This window comes from Dunckerocampus dactyliophorus, chromosome 20, assembly GCF_027744805.1.
Source record: "Dunckerocampus dactyliophorus isolate RoL2022-P2 chromosome 20, RoL_Ddac_1.1, whole genome shotgun sequence".
NCBI classification, from domain to species: Eukaryota; Metazoa; Chordata; class Actinopteri; order Syngnathiformes; family Syngnathidae; genus Dunckerocampus; species Dunckerocampus dactyliophorus.
In genome coordinates this window covers 12,065,500-12,089,216 of record NC_072838.1, presented here as the reverse complement: position 1 = coordinate 12,089,216, position 23,717 = coordinate 12,065,500, and the positions used below count along the sequence as shown (strand labels likewise).

The 23,717-nt window shown below is 43.1% G+C and overlaps 1 long non-coding RNA gene across 1 annotated transcript in view; it reads right to left on the bottom strand.

The window, feature by feature from the left end:
• Positions 1-280: 280 nt before the first annotated feature.
• The window catches only part of LOC129173211 (uncharacterized), a 51,897-nt gene continuing 28,460 nt past the window's right edge, over positions 281-23,717 (bottom strand). Inside the window, exons 3-5 of the long non-coding RNA XR_008567192.1 lie at positions 17,564-17,749; positions 14,643-14,750; positions 281-1,530 (exon numbers count right to left, since the gene is read on the bottom strand). This is a non-coding gene — a long non-coding RNA (uncharacterized LOC129173211). The remainder of the gene's footprint in view (positions 1,531-14,642; positions 14,751-17,563; positions 17,750-23,717) is intronic.

Here is a 23,717-nt window from a genome sequence, read left to right as displayed (position 1 = left end):
TCTGATTATTATTATTGTCATGTGGAACTGTAAAGTGATGTATTCCAATGTAACTTGTATGCATGTTCAAATAAATTAAACCATTCCCACTATTATTATTATTAAAATGTTTGAATCAAAGAGATGGCACTCACTGTTTTCAGTACATACAAAAAATATCTATGCATGACACAGACTGACCAACTTAAATCCTGCAAGACAGCAGAAATTATAATAATAATAACCCCCCCCCCCATATTTTGACACTACACTGAGTTGCAATGGAGATTTAGTGGCAGTAGTAGAGCTGAGAAATACAAGATGCTTTTGGGGATTCCCGACAAAGATCGACCAATGATAAGATTTACATTGGATAATAATACAGCGGTGATGGAAAGTATAAACTTACTAAAGTCGTGAATTTGAGTTACTCGTGTTTTACTTGGCTTGTTCCGTTTGATAGAGCGCTCACCACACCATTTGGTTGTCTTTAGGGTGGGTTTTTTCATGGAAAAACAACATGTGTATATGCAAACTTGAAAATGATTTGGTACAGGAGTACCCAGTTGACTAATGAAAGGGGTCTTGATGCCGCCTGACGGTCCGGTTAGTGCTGCACTACAGGGCTGCAGACTTCTGAGAGATGCCGGGGCGAGCTGTGGGGAGAACAACCTCTAACCTTGCTGACTCGCTCACCCCTGGGGTCAAAAATCGGAGGGGCCTGCGCTACAGGGGATAGGCTATAATTGATGTGGGGAGAGAGGCCTGCGGAGGCTTGCTGGGAGCAGGGGAGGAGGGAGGCATGGAAGGGAAACCTGAGGCTCCAGAGGGGAAGCAGCGAGAGAGACTGATGAGGGTCTCTGGTCTATGTCGTCTAGTCTATGGTACTATAGTCTTGGGGGTCTGTAGAGGGGCTTAGATTATCGTGGATCAAACCTTCAATTGTCTAATGATTAGACTCTAGTCTTATGAACTAAACTCACAAACAGAGAAATATTTAATTTCACAGGCAACATTACTTGTAATCCAAACCTCGGTGAATGTGATTTATAATTCAAAGAAAACATCTGTGCAATTATCACCACGAGCTGTAGTTGTCTCAGTTGCTAACCATAGAGACTAATTCATCCACATACAAGCTCTTCTTGTATGTTTGATTTTGGTACAAGCTCACAGTTGCTCTTTCTTCAGTTGAAGGTCAAAGGGCATGCTGAATTGCTGAGGTCTATAGAGGGGGGGGGAGAAGCAATGGCTGACAGATGTTTACAGAGGCATTCTGCCATCATAAGGAGCGTGTAGGATTCTGTGTGTGTTACCACCAGCCCTGGCAACATCTCAGCCCACTCCACCTCCACTGTATACCTGCACAGTGGGCCTCCTCTGTCAGCCTGCTAACATATCCAGATGGCTTCGGTCTCTCTCGCCAGGGGCCCCAGTGTGCATCCCCATTGATTGCTACCCACGTCTGTGTGGGCTGATTGGATCACTTTCACAGCAGCAGGATTTCTGAGGCCTCATGTCCAGGCAAGCTGCAAGCTGCTCTCACGTTACCTGCAACATGGAGGACATCATGTTGGAAGCAGTTACTTTAAAGACTACAGAAATCTATATTATAGTATTTATTGTATACTTTCAAGCAGTAATTCTCAATTAATTTTTGTATGGGTTTTTTATGACTCGCGACCCACTGAAAACGAGTTTGGGTTGCGACTCCCCCAAAAAAAACCCATACAAAAATAATCTTGCGCTCCATGAGGTCACAACGACACGTTATAGTGGTATTTGAAACCTGCTGTCATAGAACAAAACCAACAAAATTTGTTTGCGTATTGTGGTGAGCTTGAGTCGCACTGGAATTAGTCAGCTTTCTTTAAAACAGCGCTATTTATTTGACAGCGATTACCGTAGCTAACCAACACTCTCTGCCAGCACAGTGCAGGAGGTCATCAGCACAGATGCTGACCGAATTTGGGGTATGAACAAAACCAACACACGTTAACACAAATGGAATACACGACACAACTGCACCACACAGACTACGCGGGTATCAAAATAACACTTACACACTACCATACTGTACATGCACAACTATATCTGCCTTCAACCCACAAAGCATCCTATGTAACCTCGGGCCAAGCTGGCACACACTGTTATTTTGCACTACCTCTAAGTTGAAAAATTTCTGCAATTTGGGTTGCCACTCGTCATTAAGAGGTGATGGTGGGTCTCACAGCCAGAGCAGTTGAAAACCATTGCTTTAGAGTAGTCATTGTACAGATTGTATAGCAGTATAGATTTACTGTCCACCATTAATGACTCGATACAAATTATTCTAAAGTCTAAATAGCCGAAGACTCAAGTGAATACCAAGATAGTTTTGCCTACAGTCAAGCAAGGTGGTGGTTGTATCATGGTCTGGGGCAGCACGAGTACTCCTGGCACGGGGGAGCTGTGGTTCATTTTGGGAAACATGAAATCCCACATGCACTGTGACATTCTGAACCAGAGCGTGAGACCCTTCCTTGGGAAACTGGGCCGCACTGCAGTTTTCCAACATAATAATGAGTCCAAATACACATCAAAGATGACAGGCGCCTTACTGAGGAAGCTGAAGGTGAAGGTGATGGAGTGGTCAAGACCTGAACCCATTTGAGCGCCTGTGGGGCATCCTCAAGGAGAAGCTGGAGGAGCCTTTTATGTCTAACATCCACCAGCTCCACCAGTGATGTCATCATGGAGGAGTGGAAGTGGATTCCAGTAACAACTCTGGTGAATACAATGGTTGCTGAAATGTGAGTGTTGTACTCACTTTTGTGAGATACTGTACATTTATGACAAAGACTATGTCTAGGTATGCAGAGGCAACCATAAAAGCGCCAGGATTTACATGCATGTGACGGTATAGAATTTTGCAAGCATGCGTATTAATTGCGATGACCCCTGATTTGCCATGCTTGACTATAGGAGAAAACAGATGGTAGAGTGTGGGTTGTGGGGGGGAGAATACAATTTGGCTTGCAAAGCACGTTCTTGACTCCAAGACAGTTGGTTTGTCGGACCACTGAGACGCTGACTGCTGTCTGTGTATTTGCAATCCAAGTGCCTCAAGGTGGACAAATTCCAACACAATCAAGCAAGAAAACAAAACCTGCTGTGGAAATACAGCCATCTAGGCTCGTGGCTCTGCTTCGGACAAATATGTTTCCTTTTTATGCATTGTAAATGAGTCCTAATCTTTTAATCCTGAGAATGGTTAAACAGAACCTCACAGTAAGCACAACACAACTGTTGACATGCCTGACATAACTGAAAGACAACCCGTTTACGAGTGCAATGCGTCTGATCAACTGAGACAAAACAAAGGTATCCATCTGTTACATGATCAGCTGCAAGAGGACACCCATCCTCTGTTGTTTAAGGCGACTGATCCCCATGGCTAATACCCATGATGGAGCACTTGTTGTGTCTCTTCAGCCCCCATGAGTGACATGGGGGGGGGGATGGCGTACGGATGCTGAGGAACTGCGGTGCCCCTTTCACATAACTGTGACTGGTGGAGTGTAACGCTGATGAAGACTTCATCCCACTCCGCTGTGCTCATGATGGGAGAGTGACCCTTATCCTCCTTGGACCTCTCCAGCCAACAGCTGTATCTGTTTTCTTTGAGCTATGACTTCTAGCGCTGTCTCCTCTTGTTCGTTTACAGATAAAGTACGCAAAAAGACATCACCAGAAACCTGAACAATCATATTAGTTTCAATATTGACAACAGATAATCATAGGTAGAAAGAATCGATAGATAATAATCATGAACATATTACCAAGAATTGCTGAGACTCGCGGAGGGGGTTTGATTAAAAAAGCTTTGCTTCTACCTACTCCTTTTCAGAAATTGAATTGTGCAATTGTAGATGTGATGTTCTTTAATGAAATTCTGCATGTTAAAAATAAACTGTTATCAGTTTAGATCGAGAGGAGATATATTGGAACCTCGGTTAGCGTCATTAATCCGTTGCAGAATGTCCGACTCATTCCGAAACGTACTCAAACCGAATCAATTTTTCCCAACAGAAATAATGCAAATTCAATTAATCTGTTCGGGAAACCCAAAACTTTGAGCACAAAACAGTTTCAAAATGAGAAACAAAAGGTATAAATGAACATTTAACGTCACATTTACCTTGACCGAAGACTTGATTGTTGACAAAGACGGCTAGTGAGGCAGCAGCTAGGGGCGAGCACAGACTGATGCCGACTTTGTATTTTGCTACGAGTTATTTCTTAAAATCTATCCCAGTTCAAATGTGTTTGTTACGTTGTGTATCTCTCTACAACTCTGATACAAACGTCCTAAAGTGGCACCCGCGGACTGCAATGCGTTGCTCAATCACATGCAAGTATCGAAAAACTTTGTCGGTGTAAACAAACCGCACGTTATTTTGGACTCTTAACATACGGGCGAAAGCAAGCCAAGGCAAAATTTTAGCAAAAATTTGGGTTGGAAAACACGCTAACCAGGGCAGACGTTAACCGAGGCACCGCCGTAAATCTACTCCACTGCAAACTGCATTGATAGATACACAGATAGATAGATACAGTCAAACAAAACATATGCACCTAGCATTTAAATAGTTTCCCGTCTTTCAACTTTCATCAAAAAATAAAAAGTCGTATTGATTACTGCAGGTGACAATGGTGATTGGTGACGCTATCCATGCTTGAGCCACAGCGAGGACAATGGTGCAGTGCATTGGCAGTGGGCAGTCGGGTATTTCTAGTTAGTAACATTCCTGCTTTTTCTCTTTATAGTGTGTGTTTTACTCAATTTTTCCCTTTATTTTTCCTTTTATTAAAATGTCATTTATACAATGTGCCACAGGCCAATAAAATGCATTTACGTGCAAACAATAGGTACAAGCAAATAAGCAAAAACCTCACGCAAGAAAGAAAAAGGAAGAATTGAAAAATTAAAGGCTTAAAAACAGTAGGTGGAAGAAGCTACCAGTACATATTTTCATACGTATAGATGGTAATAAATATCATTTAGTATGGATATGGCATGGTACATTCAAGTTTGTACAATCACTTTCAATTTGATCGTGCCACACTGATGATAATTGTCTTCGTTCGGCAAAATCTCCGGGTAAATTGGATAGGAATACTTAATGTTATGGATGGGTATCTTTATCTTTATCAGTTGTGCAGTGCATTTTAAGTACCATGTGATGATCAAAGCGCTGTGCGGAATAAAATTCTTATGAAAACATGCCTACATGAACATATAAAGCCTCATGAATCCTTCCACCGCATCAGTGCATTAACAACATTCATGTTAACATGAGTGTATTTCTTCCCTTGTAAATGGCAATAGAAGAACTCCTAAAGGGAGATGGAGGGCGAATAAATGGAGGATTTTCAGCTTGTTAAATGGGGCATTAGAGGGCTTGTGACTAGGAGTTGTAGGCTATAAAAGCCAACAGTTCGGCTGCACTCATGTTTTAGTGCGTTGGCTCATGGCTTGACAGCTCTGCTGTTTGGGTGTCGTTGTGGACCATGCCTTGGGGCATGCTTTACGCTGCTGATTTGGCACAGGGGCACTTTCAGGGACCACCCGAGGCAGATTTAAGGCCCGACCACGGAGAGAGTGGCTCCCATGTGCTATTCTGTCCCAGAGACTAGCTCTCAGTTTATCTTGGTCTTTGTATGCATCTCTGTCTTGTCCATTTTAGTTTCTTGGCCAGATGCAGCGCTAACTGGTTTAGACATCATTTGGATTCAAATCTTATCCTTCATGCATGCACACACACACACAAGGCCTGGAGGTAATTTTAGAACTACTTAATGGTGTCTGTTTCCTGGCATGTTTTGATATTTTCATTGAAGTATTCCTCCTTCAACAACACCAGAAATAACACCCACAAGCTCTGTTGAAGAAGCAGAAAGGAAACCCAAACGGCAAGAAAAATAGTAGCAAAGCTGACTGATGTCTGCATATGTCAGGTGTAACATTTTACACTTCTTGGAAAATCACCCGTTTTCTCCATGCGCTATATCATTTTTATGACCACAATCAGTGGCAAACGAGCCTTGAACTAATTCAGCTAATAAATCAGGGCATAACATTAAAAATAATATCAATCAATCTTATCAACTTATGTGGTCTTGAAGAGATGAATCTCTTTGCGCCAGCGCCACGGCAACCACGCAGAATCTGCAGAGCATCCATGCGAGGCATTCAAAGAATCCGAGGACTGTCATGGTGCATGAACAGCCCCCTGGCTGCTATTGCAAATGGACAAAAATGTCAGCAGGCAACACATCACAGGCGGAGGCGAGCACATTCAGCAGAGCACCGTGTTCTCTACAAAGAATATTTACATGCCTCCATTTGATTTGTGTGATCCGCAGGGTTACCCAGAGACAATAAACATTTTTTCCTTCCAGCATCACCTGTGAAAACAAAAGAAGCTATGTTTTTCAACAAATATTTAAACCTGGACGACATTTTTAAGCTTAGAGTAACTGAAGAACATACACGGCTGTATGGGAAACTAGTGAAAATAACGACAAACCTCGTGTTAAGGTTTTGATGTGCTACTTGTGCACTTAATGGTTTTAATTTTCCACCTTGCAAATTGTGAAAGTCAACCTTTTGACCGCCCCAACATAAGCCAGTGAGGCAGACAGTGAGAGTAATCAGAGCTTAGAAGGCACAAGGGGTAGAGAAAGGGATTTCCTCTCTGAGGCGATACAGTCATCTGTCATAATAGCTGTCACTATGATATGGTTCAACAGTTTCTATTTCCCATCTGCTTGCTCTGGTCACCGAGTGCATGCGTACAACGCACACACAAATAGTCGCCTTGCATGTATACACTATTTACAAAGGACATGGTATACACAGCTCCTAATATGATGCAGTGCAGGTCTACACTACTGTGACAAGAGGAAACGACAAGAGGAAATCAAAACTGAGCATTATAATGAAGAAAGCTGATATATACATTATATTTATTTTAAAATGTAGAATATGGTATTGTGTATTATTAATCTCCTTGAAGGGGAAATTCATTTGGGGGTGACCAATTCACCTTCATCAGATGAGATCATTATTATTTGTTAAAAATAATTCTGGTTAAAAGATTGAACAACAGGTTGATGCACTTTTTTTTCCATAGTATATATTTTTTTTCTTATCAGTGTGGCCCTTAATACTCCTTTGTAATAAAACGTGTGAAAAAGTTGCCATCCTGTTGTTGTACAGATTACATCCACCCCTGACATGACATCCTTGCAACTAAAACACATTTTCGCAGCTTGTATTTTCTGCAAAAACAAGCTGTGAAAGTCATCTTCCAAGCGGTGGGAAGCCTGATGTTGAATAGCTATCAGATTATTTATAGCAAGTCAACAAACACACTCAATGAAGTGAGGAAGTGACACATTCCACAGGCAGCAACTCCAACTCACGCCTTGTTTGGATCATCAGACTTTGAGGAGTATTTAAGCAATAGGGATAGAGTGACACCAAGTTACCACCTCTGGCTTTTCTAACTGCTTTAAGTGGAATTCTCAATGTTAGAAGAAGGTGACCGACGCAGGACTCTCCTTCCTTCCTTCAGTCTAGTGACACTACAAAAGCCCCAAGCAGCCACTGCCTGATGTTTTGACTCATTTCTGGAACATTTTTAGGAGCTATTAAGTTGATCGACGACATGCACGGCACGCAGCTGGCCCAAAACGAAAGCCCAAGGCTGTTCTACTGCATTCTGGACAAAATCAACAAAGCCACCGAGGCAACAACTTTGGAGAAGTTGATTTTCTGCCTGTAAAAAAAGTTTAATGAGCTAGCTATAATCCCATGTCAATGATGCAAAAAAAACTGTGTAGCCTCACTAAATGTGGCCTCTCCTTTGATTTGTGTCAGGCCAAGGCTAACCTCATTCTAATACATATTACACAGATGGTCAAGGACAAATTACTTCTTCATTTTGCTGGCTTATGGCTTGAACATTATCTTGGACAGACTGTTCCAGCTGCATCAAAACTGCTGAGTTTAGTGTGAAGCGTTCCAAACAATATAACAAAAGTAGAAAGGGCTTTTTCTTCCTAAAAAGACCAACAGGCACACAAAAAATTACAATTCTTGGCTCTCATATCAATAGAGAATAAGAGGCTCATAAAAGTGGACGCCAAGATAAAGAAGTTACACAATGCTGTCATCGACATCCTTCAAGTCTTCATCTTGCAGTAAAATTTGCAAGCAGCCACGCAAACACACCCTCTGTCTCTATTTCGCACACGTCCAGGTCGTCTTATCATATCTATTATTATCCTTCCAAAATTAGCCTTGGGAGAAGAGTTTCCATTGTCCTCGCTTGATTCTTACATTGTTAGAAAACAGCTGTGGACATTGTGACACTTATACAGTGATCTTGTACAGCAATCAAGGTTAGTGCATTGGCTTTGCAAAAACATTTCATGTGTGAATAGGGCGAATCATAGGAAAGCATATACTGTGGCATGAGTCTCTGTTTAAGTGTCAAACTACCCTCACATTTACATTATAAGGATAACAGTATTGGGGCATATGTCCATTGCACATACAGTAAAACGGTAGAAAATGTGAAGTTTACGGCTCTAACAGCTTCCACTCTTGGAGATGTTCATAAGCTAGTTACTGTATTGACCTGAGCTAAAACAAAAGCAAAGGCTTTTTAAAAAACTGTTGAAATAACAGCTGGTGGATTGCAATGAATCATATTTTTTAGCTGCAGCATTTATCACCATTATCTTCCCCGCTTTGCTTCTCACGTCTCGTTTTTTCCTGTCTCATACTTTAAAGCGCCTCTCTCCGCATTGCTCTCCAAATCTACATCATGGAATTGATCAACTGGTCTCTCCACGCAATTAACAAAATCTTCTTGACGAGAAGCTCGGGTCCGGGGAAACCTGTCTGCCCTGACGGAACGTTCACCGCCGGTTACGTGATGGACAGTTGGAGGAAGTGGAGGGTCATGTGCCTGGCGATTCTTTCCGTTGAGGACACTGATGACATCCACCATGATAACAGGTCTGTTGCTGATTGGATTAGGCACTGCCCTGGTGTATCGCAGAATTCGGAAGACAGAGACAGCAGTCCACCGTGCCCAGCAGCTGCCCGGCATGATCGATCAAGAGACCAGAATGGACAAACAGAGTAGCTGAGTCTATTGGAATGTGGCTACTCGTACTGACGCAAACAATCGAATTAATCCACATTTTGGCCTCCCCCCCCAGCCAAGGTCCCTGCTAGAACAACTCCTCCAGGAGATTGCTGCAGTGAAAAGCTCCTCCACTCTTTCGTTCACGGACACCTGTTGATTGCTCACTCTGTCTGGGGCCTGTGGCAACTGCTGTGTTTTCGCAAAGACATCCTGCAGACTGAGGCACCAAGTGTGCTAGATGGAGTGACTTCTTCAGGCTTACACACACACACACACACACACACACACACACATCCAAAGACACTCACATACACACCCCCTGCCCCATTCCACACCTTTGCCGCTTCATCTCCCCAGTGCGGGCAGGCGGGGTCCGCGGCACGCGCCGAAATATTACAATCGCTGTGGCTGGCTGCTAGCCTGCGCTGGAACACCTCCACCCCCGTTTCCCCCTCCCCAAGTCTTCAAGTTCTTATGTTGTAAAGTGTGCACAATTTCACTTGTACCTCTGTATAAGTGATGTGTAAAGGCCATTCTGATTCTGATTCTGAAATTGACAACTCCGCTCAAACATGCCCAACCTTTCAGCACCTTTTTGTCTGTCAGTGTCATGGCTGCATCTCAACGTGTGTGTGAGTGACAGGAAGAAAAGCTCTGACTCCCTCCCCACCTGCTGGTTTGCGTGTATAAATCTCTAGACCCCCCGTATGATGACTTTTTCAGACTTTTTTCCAAGGGGCAAAAATACAGTCTTAGGGTTATTGGTATGGTTAGCCATGATACACAGAAACTACCAATTACTGCAAAACCTGGAGGGCTGGGCAAGGGCTTACGATCCATAAAATCAAAAATATGCTTTTAAGTGTGTTTCTCGTTGAGTGAGTACAATTTGATGTGTCGGCCCAACCAAGTTTGCATGCAGCCATAATGACAGGCGAGTGAATTGTACACATTCCAACTTGAAGTGTTTCTGGTTGACAGTCACTTCATCAATGTTCACAAGACAGGCCTTTGTCTCTTTTGTCTTAGTGACCATGTTAAATTAGCTCCAAACAGATGGGTGCTGTCTTGTTGCCAAGCTGTCCATGAGAACAATTTGTGTGTATGGAAGCCCGTCATGATTTATTTGTGTGTTGAACTCTTTCTATGTTTTTGTGTGCTTAATTAATTCCATCGACAGCACAAGGGAGACTCTGCTTCTTGTCTTTGCCTGTCTAACTGTCCAGCCAGCTGTCAGGTGTGCACATGCACGTATATGTGTTTGTGTGTTGCGCTCTGGTTTGCAGATGTCCGAGTGTTGTTGTCCTGCCAGCAAGCAGGTCTTTTGGAGAGCAAAGTGGAGGGGAGGACAGCCTGGAGATTGGCAAGGCCACGAGGTGGGCTCCACTGGGAGTCAAGTATGACTGAACGTGTGTATGTGCATGTCTGCGATGTTTGGCATCAAAAGGTGTCCATGGTATGTTGTTTCCATGATCTGAATGTCCAAATTTAACATAAACGCGTGTGTGTTCTTCGTCACACATAGAGTTTATCTTTGCGTGTTGCAAACCTGATCCGGAATGATGTCATACGCAGCTGCTGCCTGGCTGACAGACAGTTTCCGCACCACAACATGGGGCCCTATGGTCTGCCTGTCAGGCCGACTGACGGCTGAATGACACCAATGAGAGCCAGCCGTCCCTCCACCTTGGAGCCAGGCATTGAGTGACAGCCAGTAAGCAGCCAGAAAGGGCGTCCCTGAACCCGAAAGTAATCTCTTTTAACTTTTTCTCTCAGCTCTTTTTCTTCCTGCCACCGCCTTTCTTCTGTCTCTCTTTGGCTCATGCTTGTCTTCTCACCCTCTTTTCAACCTTTCTGTCTTTTTTCCACTTCTTCCTTGGGGATTTTTTTCCTTTTTTCTCAGTGGGGAGGAGTGTTTCTTGTTGTTTTTTTTAAGAGCAAATCATTTTAAGAGATGTTTTTGTAGTAAGGGCTGTGAAGTATTCTAATCTAAGAAGTACAAAAGTGATAAACAGATGGATGGGCACACAGGTATGAAGGGCAGTAAAGTAGGTATGTCAGTATGACAGACACTGCGGTATGTAGGAGTGGGTAGATGGGACAATTTAGGTGGGCAGGTGGGTACGTAGGACAGACAATTGGGTGTATAGGCAGGCTTGTAAGTAGGTAGGATGGACAGGTAAGACAGTTAGGTAGATAGGCAGGCATGTAGGTAGGTAAGTAGGTTGGTAGAATGATCAACAAGCTCGGTAGGCAGGCAGGAGCAACAGGAGGTTTGGTAGGTAATATAGAGTTAGTAGGTATATACAATAGGTAATTAGTAGGGATGTACGATAATATCGGCCACCAATAATTATCGGCCCGATAGTAGCATAAAAATGTGACATCGGCCAACATCGGTATCGTTTTTTTCCCTTCATTGAAAGCTGATATGGAGTTTTAGCGCCAACATCTCAAAATTGAAAATTGTTGAATCATGTAGTTAATACGGTGCTCACACTCACAAGACTGTGAGGAAGAAGTAACTATTTATTTATCAATCAGAGTAACAACAAAGCTAACAATGAACTTACCAACTCCATAGAAACCGCGGGGGGGGGGGGGGGGGGGGGGGGGGGGGGGTGACCATTCCACATGCCATTCTTACTCACGGTGTCTTATAGTAATAGCTACTGTAGATACTGTAACAAGACGAGACAAGACACTTCCAACGAATAATGCTGAATAATCAACAACCTTCTGAGCTCTTAACATGTAACTTCAACCATTTACAACAACAGTGCAGCAAAGCACGCTGGGAAACGGTGTTGTCAAAACCATATACGTAGACGCCACATCGAGCGCTGAGCCTTACGTCAACATTGCCGCCATATTGGATGTGGCAAGGCTGCGCTGTAAGTGAATACGAATAAATGTACTTACTTTCATAAAGCGCCTTTCTGCAAAGAAATTTAAGTTAATGCCTCTCGTTTGTACATTCACACACGCACTGATATACTTGGGAAACAGTTAGGCACCTAAAACAATGTATTTAATATACAGTATATGTATTTGATATATATATGTATGTGTGTGTGTATAGTAGTTTTAATGCAATAAAATAAGAATATAAAATAAGAACATGTACGTTATCAATCAAAACAATGATCAGCAAATTCATGTACTTTAAACAATACCCCTTTAACTAAAAATAATTTAAATCTTTCCAAAAATAACATAAATCAAGGCACAAGAAACACAAATATATCCTTATATAAAATATGGAATACATTAATTATCTACTCAGAGATGGGTGGAGTAGAACACAACTGTACTCATCTAAGAGTATTGTTACTTTCCAACAATTTTACTCAAGAAAAGGATATGTGATGTTACACATATCGGTATCAGTTGATATCGGAATCGGAAATTGAGAGTTGGACAATATCGGCATATTGGTTAGCATCAAAAAAGCCTATATCGGACATCTCTAGTGAATTGGACAGACACAGTAAGGTATGTAGGTAAATGGACAGGTAGGTAAGTACGCAGGTATGTAGGTAGACAGGACAGACAGTCACGTGGGACAGGTAGGGTAGATGTATCAATAATACATGTTGGTAGAATGGATAGGAAGCTAAGTAGGTACGTAGGCAGGACAGGAAGGCGGGAACACCGGTGGTCCGTTCAGTCCATCAATAAGGTACGTAGATAAAATCGACAGTTATGCAGGTAAGACAGATAGCAAAGTAGATAGGTAGGATCTGAAGCTCTGAAACTTAGAATAACATGTTTTTGGTGGACACTTCAAAGGGGCCTTGGTCCAGCAGTCATGTCGGAACCTGAGTGCATTGCTGACACACCCATGTGGACTTTTGGATCAAGCGTCTCTGCTCTAGCCTTTGCTCTGTGCCCTGTGTCCTATCACATGGCCCACCCAAGTGCCTTTCAGCCTGGCACACTGCCCTGAGGCCCACACATCCATGTGACCCTGTAACCACAGACCCCCATGCCCCATAACTCTTTGCACCCACTGACCCCTCACCTCTTGACCCACTGTCCCACGCTCCCTATATGGCTTTATTTGCCACGTCCACCAACCATTGCTATTCCAATTGGCTTTGTAAACTTGGAGCTAGCTTTTCTACATTGTGCCTCATATTTGTTCGGAATGTTTTTGTAAGTAATGAGACAAGATAGGATGTGTGACAAAGAAAGAAAACTTGTATCCTTCCTCTTTGCCAACACTCCTATCAAACCTTTTTATCTCACTATGCTTCTGTCTCATTTGTCCATCACGTCCTTTCAATCCATCTTCATCCAAGTGGCGTCACACTCGCTCAGTCAGTCAATCTCCATCTTGTCTAACGCTGATGTGGAAGTCTCTGGCTGTCTGTTGTCTGTCTCCTTCTTTGTTGTGTTGGTCTGTGTGCCTTTCCATTTTGCCTTGTGAGAAACTCTTAAGGGCCTTTGTTATGAGCTTGAGTCACTTCCATGGTGACCACCTCTGACTGACAGCGCTTAAAAAGGGGTCTCTTCATTGCAGGGGCCAGGGAAGGCATGAAGGAATGCATGTGGATGTGTGTTGGGTGGGGGTGTAACTGAGCTTGGATATTTACCGATAATACACTCACCGGCCACAACAACATGAGGTACACTTGCACAATCAAATATAATCCACTGCAAGAGGTGCAATAATGTTCTAGTTTGCAGTGGTGTACAAGTACATTCTAAGGGGTGTTTTGGGTTCCTTATTTAGCTACACAGAATAGCAGAAATATTGAAACATATTTCAGTTCAAAACATTTTCTGTGAAAGGATCCCATTAGTTTGTGCACATGCTAAGTTTAAACTCCTGAAATTTTTAGCTCACATACTGGAAATGTTTGTACATCCATCAGAGAGTGCATGTGTGTTCCCAGATGCATGTACGCATGACCGTGTGTTGCTTGCTTTCTGCTCACGTGTGTTCATCCTCTCATGGACGCCGTTCATTTTTCTTGTCAGAGGCTCACTGTGATGTTTATCTCGCTGACAAGGACAAATAAACCCGGGCAGAGTCAATCTCAGCGAGGCAATCACCGCTGAACCTTCTCCAATTCTGCAAGACTGTTTATTTATCCTCCATGTTTCCTTTGAACCCTCCCACCCCAAACACACAGATGCATATGGAGCAATGTAAGTTCGCCTTATATTTTAGTTTATTACATAGGGCATTTGAAACTAATTACTTCAATCTCCAGAACAAAACTATGCTCTGCACTTTAGTCATTGAATGTTAGCTAAAGTTGAAACAGACCTCATCATTCTATGTCAGCCATTGGAGCCAAAAATCAGAGCGAGGATTTTAATCACAATGATAACATCAACTGCTTTTTGGAATGGAAAACGGAATTGTCGACATGAAAGATTTTGGCTGCAACGGGAAGTGAAATGAACGAGAACAAGAGGCGGGACATGACGTGGTTAGAGGCTGACCTTTTGACAGACAGGTACCCGACTGCTTGATGGACAAACGTGATGGTTGAAGACTGCCAGCTTGAATTTAAGCCGAAGAACCGCTTCGTTTTCCACATTTCTTGGTGTCTGTGCAATGTCAGAAAAGGACAGAAATTTGTATGTGAATACTCTGCATTAACCCAAGTCAAACATCAACTCCCTGGCAGTCAGAAACTCAAAGCCATAAAATAACACAAGCCAGAGACATTCCATAGCACCCAGCGAGAGTGGCTGAACTATTGCAAAAACATACAGTGTTTAGGCAAAAAAACACAATATATGTGAGCTCAGCATTTGGTATTTCAAAAAACATTACTCTTGAAATGCATCCCAAAGTGGGAAAACAACATTACCACATGCACTACTGTCAAAAAAAGGGGATTGATTTAAAGTAAATGGCTGACAATCACAGCAGTCAAACATGTCGGGAGAAAAGCAACATGAAAAATTGTTTTGGACTGGCGGCGGTGTGAGCACACAGCAGATTTGTGGTCATTCATTTCAGTTTTCCACTAGTTCAACCTTCACAATTTGCCAAAAAAATGAAGGGAGGCAAGCAACAGGAGCATGATATAATGTTTATATTTTTAGGCTGCAGGAAATCCTTTGAAAAAATCCAGCACTACGCCTTAGACAGAGATTTAGTGACCAATTGTCATGTTTTCTTTAAAGTGACAGTCTGCTGCATCATCTCCCAGCAGCTATCGATCTCCCGGGCATTGTAATTGCCCATAATTGGTCCAAATTTGATTTAATTGGCTTTGATTGGCTATAATTGGGGCGGTGGGCTAATCTGATGCAGGATCAGAGGAGCGGGAATCCTGTGTGGTTTAAAAGTGTGCATTCCCTCGCCCCCTGTGCTGACCCGAGATGTGTACACATCAAACATAACAGCTGATTGCTGCCAGTCACTGGCATGTGACTCAGGAAGTGAACTGTAAAACAGGATTTCGGCTGTTTATGTTGTGAAATCAGATTAAACTCTCTTGTTAGAAGTGATTGAAATGAAATGAACACACATGCATAAACACACAGGGTGTCCTCCACAGCGATCACAAGTAGGCAGTAATGTAAAACAATGAATCACGTTTTCTCGCCTAGACCCGCTGAACTCCTAATTGTGCGTGAAGCTGTGCAAAAGTCATGCTAAATTATAATATCCCGTCAGAAAGGGAAAAGTGACTCCACTCACATTTTTATTTGCTCTGACGAAGGACTCAAATAGAGGGGGAGAGAATTATTTGTATTGGAGGGGAAAAACCTCTCCCGCCCTGTTTTCTGTTTCACTCGTCTTTTGTTCTCGATTTTTGGTCTACCGGGTTGCTTGAGAGGCAGATGGAAGCGATTACGGCGTAATAATAAACCGTGGGGAGGAAACCATGGGAGTAGACGGCGGGGATGACGGAGGAGGAGAAGGCCAGATCAGCCGTGTGCTCACGGGCCAGCACACGTGTCGATCGCGCCCACGGATCAGCGCCTGTGCTCATTTCCATCACCTTGATGACTCGGACCTACATCACACTGGCAGGCAAAGAATGAGGACTCTTCACCTGAGACAAACAATCCCATTCCCAGTGATCCATGCATATTGATCCTGGTTTATCTGATTCTACATGCACCCTTGAGCTCATCATGAAGAAATAGTTTAGAAACAGTATGCATTTACTTGATACACACCTCTGATAATTCTCAGTTTTGGTAATAATAGTAATATTTCCAATATTGTAGTTGTTGTTTGCAGTGGGGTAGAAGTCCACTACAACATACTGAAAGGTGTTAATAAGGACTTAGTAAGGTGTTAATTGTAATATTTTGCCCTTCTCATCATGACAATATTTCATAGTGTACTAAGCAGAATAAGGAGCATTTATTGCTATCTACGGCCTAGTTCTTGCATGCATGTGGTTGATTGCAGAAACAGGTGCTTGCTACATTGTGGTTGGACAAACACACCAATACTCTGCATTACATATTTTGCGGTTTTATGGACAATACCGACTTCCGCTGATGTTTCATACCACTGAGGCTCATTAGAGCAGTGTTTCCCAACATTTATTGAGCCAAGGCACATATTTTTTATGAGAAAAACTCAAGGCACACCACCAACCAAAAATGCATGAATGGGAACAGGTGAATAGACAGGTTAATTATGTATCTCTTGTCACCCAGTGGAAGAGCATTTCATTGTTCTGCCTGTCACTATACGTCGCTGGCATAGATAGATGAACAAAGAGACATTATTAGTAGTGAATAAATATACATTTTTCAGACTAGTCGAGTGAAGGGGCCGCACGGAACAACTTCACTTAGTCTTATAAGTCATTTTAAACGAGATAACAACCGAGCACCAACAATTACTACAGGTATACAATATTATAGTTTTTGAATGATCGCTTTGATTTAATCATTGCTATGCATGTCAGAGGCGCTTGCTGCACAAATCTTAATGTGCACTGACTACTTAACTGGGGCCTCGTGGTTAGCATGTTGGCCACACAGTCAGGAGATTGGAAAGACCTGGGTTCGAATCTGTGTTGGGCATCTCTGTGTGGAGTTTGCATGTTCTCCCCGTGCGTGTGTGGGTTTTCTGCGGGTACTCCGGTTTCCTCCCACATTCCAAAAACATGCATGTTAGGTTCACTGGCGACTCTAAATTGTCCATAGGTATGAATGTGAGTGTGAATGGTTGTTTATCTATATGTGCCCTGCGATTGGCTGGCGACCAGTCCAGGGTGTACCCCGCCTCTGGCCCAAAGTCAGCTGTGATAGGCTCCAGCATAGCCACGACCCTAGTGAGGATAAGCGGCATAGAAGATGGATAGTCAAGCGAAATGGGACATTTTCTAAAACACCTACGCCGCAGTGGTTGGGAATCACTGCACACAAGTATGGAGGAGTACCTTATGTGCTGGTGTAATTCCTCCTGCCTCCACCTTGTGAGTGTCTTGTGCTGCGCTGACAGTGGTGCTGACTTGTCCTGCCTCACCTCAGTCACAGTGTGTTTAACATCTGCCCTGCAGACATCTTCTTCTTACTGCCTCTCTGCACCTTATGCGTCTTTCTGGGTGCTGCACCAGTCTCCTTCCCTGCAATCACAATGCAACAAACGTCTCTTCACTAAATTCCTTGACTAAATGCATAACAAAATACAAAAGATAGAAAACTGGTGATGAGAAATGGAGGCAGACTGGTTAAATGTCACACTATACCCGCAGGTCAAATGTGGAAAAGGCACCAAGCACCTGCATGGAAAAAGGGTGACTAATTCTGGCATCAAACAGTGAAGAGTCTTTGTTAAAAACAGGGAGAAGTGATTGGAGCTTGGGGGAGAGACAGAGGTTGAGTGGGTTAATGTGGAGAGTGTGCTTAGGCATGAATGTCAGCATATGTGTCCATCCGTCAGAGGCAGCTGGTGTACGGGTGAAGGAGAGAGCCGGCCACCTCCTCTGACGCTCCGCCCCCTCCCCTCTAGAGCTCTCTAACCTCTCACCCTTCACCCTAACAGCAGCATAATACAGACTGTGGAAGGATCGGGGCTAGGCGCAGTCGCTTTCTGCTCGCATCAGCATCCTCTCTGTCCTCCACGTTGCCTTTGAAAGCAGTATGTGGCATGGGAGGGTGGGGGTCTATTAGCATGGCTGAGATATCCAACACATGCCTTATAGAACCAGTTCTATAATGGCACTGAGTTTTTTCTTTCATTTTGGGCTGGTTTGAGTCAATGAAAAACACATTTTAAAAGCAGTATGATTTTGACCGGTATCAATCGCAAACCAGAAACAGATGCAGGTTTGCGCTAATGACAAGAACTAAAGGCATGTATGTGAGGGTTTTAATTGTTTCAGAAAAAAAAGAAAAAAAGTGTCTTCAAGGAAGATAACATAAAATGTATCTTTTTTAGGTTTTTAGGGAGTAAACTCACAAACTGACTCAAGATGTGCCTACTGCAATGGTTACTGCGTGCTTCACAAAAGCTAACAATCATGCATTTGTTGTTTGGTTGTCAACAAGCAAGCACAAGCAACCAAGAAGAATGGCAAGCAAGGTAATCATTTGAAGTAACACAATACGTCCATTTAAGTGCCTAAAATCACACTATGCAAAAATATGCTTGCGCTATACTACTAAATAGGATGTGAGGTGCAAACATGCAAAATTATTTAAAGCTATTCCCTGCAGCCACATTAAAAAAACATCACAAAATGCATACTATCAGTGAATACAACACAGACAATAATTGCCAATGAAGGGGCAAATTTTAGGTGTTGTTTTCTTTATATTAATTGTTTTTACAATAACATTCCCAAACCCTATACTACACTATGCATGGCAAATCTAGAATAATTGGTGCTGCATTTCAGCCATGTGTTGGGGTCTTTACACATGTGCAGAAGATGCTTATGTTGTAAATGTGTTAACATAACAAGCAAATGACGGTTTAGAATGACATGTGCAGCAGTCAGAACAAAACATTAGGCATTCTAAACAAACAAAATAGACGTTTTATGTTTTTTATGTTCATTTGTGCACATGTGCACACCGATAAGCAACAAAATAAATCATTCCGCCATCCATTTTCTATACCGCATGTCCTCATTACGGGAGAGCTGGAGCCTATCCCAGGTGACATTTGGCGAGAGGCGCGGTACACCCTGGATTGGTTGCCAGCCAATCACAGGGCACATACAGACAAACAACCACACACTCACACTCACATTCACACCTATGGACAATTTAGAATCTCCAATCAGCCTATCATGCATAATTTTAGAACCCGGAGAAACCACACACACGCATGGGGAGAACATGCAAACTGCACACAGAGATGCCAACCGGAGATTCGAATTCTTGATCTCCTGACCTCGCAGCCAAAGTGCTAACCACTAGACCGCCGTGCGGTCCCAAAATAAAACATGATTTTCCAAAATAAAGCAATCACGAGAAGGCAGCATAGCACTGTCAATCAAAATATGCAAGTGTAGCAACATTGGTTACATAATCAAGCATAGCGCTTATTTGTCTATGCAGATTTGTGTACATTTTGGGACAGATGTTTTTTTGTTTCTGAGATCAGCTTGACTAATAATGTTATCTCAAGTAATCCTTTTCACAAGTACAGCATGATGCGATGTAAAGCCGGCCAGCTAAACTTTGATCCACTCCTTCCATTGTTCCATGATGTGGCGTCATCTCAGCGCTGCTATTTGTGCTTACATTTTTACACATTTTGAAAAATAAATCCATCTTTATCTATTGATTGAACCAAACCTTGCGATGCTATTAGCCTACAAGGCAATTTTTCGCATAGGAAATTTTGTAAATCAAATTAATCTGTTCCAGATGCCCAACATATATATATTAACAAAAAATACATTTTATGGAGAATAATTATAATTTTACATGCATAACAGTGTGACATAATTATAAATGACAAATGGTTAAAATTTATTGTTGATGCGGACTCCACGTACTTCCTGGCAAGAGCAAATTCAATAGTGTTTCTCACCTTCTTTGTCAAATTGCTGGCACTGACATTGAATAATCTGAGTCTGCAATGCGTAGGGTGCTGAGTTTGTGCGCTCAATTTTGCAGAACGATAAGGTAAAGGGCAAAGGACTAGCTGTTACGTGCAATACTGTACGAAAACCGAGACAGTGTACAAAAAATGTCGAAAAAAAAAGTCATACAAAAACTGGGGCATATGAAAACCGAGGTTTTACTGTTTTTGATATCGTGCTTTGTCTTTCATCCAATTTGCTGCTAAATCCCGAGACATTTTTATCATCTGTGCGTGCATGTCAGATTGTCACTTTGGGAAGGTTTCAAGTATTGCTGGACGCAAGTTCCCCGAAACTTCAGCATGTCTTGGACAAAGTTTGATGAACCAGACCCAAAGAATCTACCGGGATGTGTTTCTAAGACTGAAGCGGATCTCTCACCCCATCCTGATCCGTTTCCTCCCCCAGGGGTCATTGTAGTCATTGCGGTAACATGTTTTTCCGGTCATGTTGCAAAAATGGTATTTATTAAAAACAAGCGCCAGTTTCCAATCTCTGTCTTTTTCCCCATTCTCTCACATTTTCATGTTCCCTCCCGCTGTGCAGGCGGTGGTTTCCTCAGTGATGACATCACCGCTCAGTGGATGTATGAGGGGCCACGGTACACTTAAGATGCAACTTGTTTTCTTAGAAAACGTTACGCATGGAGCGTAAAGTGTCTATTTCTGTCACATCCATCAGTAAGCTGCCAATCAATGAGCACAAAACAAACACACACACATCCACACCTCTCATTTAAGACAGGATTCTACACTAGAAAGGCACAAGAATGGGAATGGTACTTTTCCTTTTCCTTAGATGAATAGATTAGCGATTGGCACTGAGGCCGCAGCAAGGCCAGCTGCACAATATCAGACAGGCACTTCCTCGGACAGAGTTTCCTTCCGGCCACAACGGGGGCCTCACCTCTGATTAAAGGGCAAAGAGGAGAAGGGACACCTGAGAGAAACAGCAGCTAATTAGACAGTGGACACGCACAAACAACACAGACAATCAGGCTCATTCGGAGGGAAGGTTAACATGTCCCCACAAGCAGACTGGGAAAAAGCAAACATGTCATCAGCCAAAACATCCATCACACGCGCAAACAGCCTTTAATCAAGGTAGGGGCTTCTCCTGCCAAGTATGTTTCAAGAAATGGCGAGTGTGCGGTCGTTCAGCTGATCTTGATTTCTCATTGCCTGCCGTCTTGGATACCACAAAAAACATCTCTCTCAATTGTCGGCTCTCCAAAGAATTCCCAACTTCTGCCATTGCTTGATCGGCAGCTCGTCTGATCGTGTGTTGCTTGTTCCACTGTGAGAGTTGAATAAAAACACATGTTGATACAACAACACAAGATGAGAACTCCACAACCTTGGAAGTACAGGGGCAAGAGAACACGAGAAAAATCGCTGCGCTTAACGGTCGACGTGAAGTTGCACAGTTTCAGAATCAGTGCTAAAATGTTGATTTAGTTCACGGAGTTGTTTTTTTACTGGTAACCTAGCAACCATGTGTTTATCTACAAAGGGTTGGACTTGCCTAGATCTCTGAGGGATGCTACACCATTAACGTGGTTGTTCCAAAGTTCCAGATTTTGATATTTCTTCACATTTTCCCTATTCTGGAGACTTCTTTACCTAATTTACACGTCTTACTTGTGGCTCTTCACGGCTCCATCCCGCCAACCATCTGGTGCCCCTTCCCTACTAGTAACAACCCACAGCTGGACTCATACACAAATTAATATCTAACTAGGAACTGCCAGGAGCAAGTTGTCCAAAAGTCTGTTTCTCAAATGTCAAGATTTGGCATAACCATGGCCTAAAGGTTGGACGGTACTGACTAGCCAACCTATCCAATTGAAGATGTCTATGTAGTGGCAGGAGGTCACAGTGGGGTAAACCAGAGAGAGGAGACAGGGGCACTGCAGAGCTGCAGAAAATAGAGCAGACTTTGTCGCAGAAAGATCAAACTCGAAAGGAGAACATAGAGCAGGTCTCTTTGGTCGTGAGCTGAGAACCGAACCCTGGTTCCTTCTCCTGTCAGGACCTGGGTCCTGGACACTGTCAGCCACCCGAGACACACACACATGCCCAGTTTGTTTTAGCCAACTGAGTCCTTGTTGGAGGCATTTCACACCTCTTAGCACCAAATCTAACATGTCATGAGGCCAGAGGATTAATTGTTAATCTTAACAGCCGTCATTACATGGGATCATTGCTAAATTCTTTCCTTCTCGCCTCGCTGGCACATGTGGCCGGTCCTTTTGACTGCTGAGGAGATCCAGAACACTTTCTTCCTCCCTAAAATTCAGACCTTTTCTTTCACTCTCATTTTTTCCCCCCTTTTCTGTGTCGGTCTTTTAGGACTGGGCCTCCCTCCTCTTGCTTCCTGGAGCTAATTTTCAGAGTGATTTCATGGCCGCAGAATGTCCTAATTGCAGAGAGCTGGTCTCCTACGCTGCGGGGCTACTTTTCATGCCTGGTATTTCAATGCATGAGTGTGCGTATGTGTGTGTTCTGTGTGTGTAAAAAGGGAAACTAGGTTTGGGGTGGGCCTAGGAGTTTTAAGGCTGGGGTACCTGTCATTTTGATGGACGTCTGAGGGACCTGACTGCCCTTGCGCCCCTGACCTCCTTCTCCAGGCTTCCACTGTGCCAACATCTCAGTCTGTCAGTGAAATCCAGGTGGGGGAACACGATGTGTGTTTCTTTGTGTGTGTGTTTGCTGAAGGGTGTCATTGAACAGGAGCTCCTTTAAGGATGAAGCCCCAATGGATGAAATAACCTCTAATAAGTACTGTATGTCTTCTTCTCTTTGTAGTGCACAACACATAACAGGAGTGTCTGTGTTGGTGCAAAAATCCAATGACGGAATAATTTCCACTAGCATATTCACTTTTTAATTATGTCATTTTCAGTCATGGCAATGCATTCTGTTCAATTTTACCCTGTACTCACTTTGAAGGTAATGAGTTTTGTCTGATTGCTTATGCAATCGTGTATGTTGTGTGTTCATATCTGTGTGTGTGTGTGTGTGTGTTCATGTGTGTGCTCCCTGTGTTGCATCCCATCATTTACACACACACGCTTTCTAATTTCACACTTCACACGCTTTCTGTCTGGAAATACAAAAAGGAAAAAAGGGGGGGGGGGAACAGGCTACAGCAGTTGATGAAAGTGAAATTGAAAAATGAAAAGTGGGATGGAGGGAGGCCCGTCGATGGTTCAGCCTTCGGACTGGTGATGGAAACCAATCACCGTGAAAAAAGCACAAATCAGCAGACTGCATTGTAACATACAGTCCTTGCATGCACCTCAGCACAAGCACGGCAGCATGGCTTGAGTTGTGTACTGTTAAATGAACATGATGGCTTTCTCCGGTTGCACTGAGGTTCCATTAGGCACACAGTCAGTCTAAGGCCATGTCCACAGCTACAAATGTATTTCTACAAAAATGGCTTTTCTCTTGCCCGCCAATGGTGTTTTTCCCAAGAAATCATATCCGCTGGC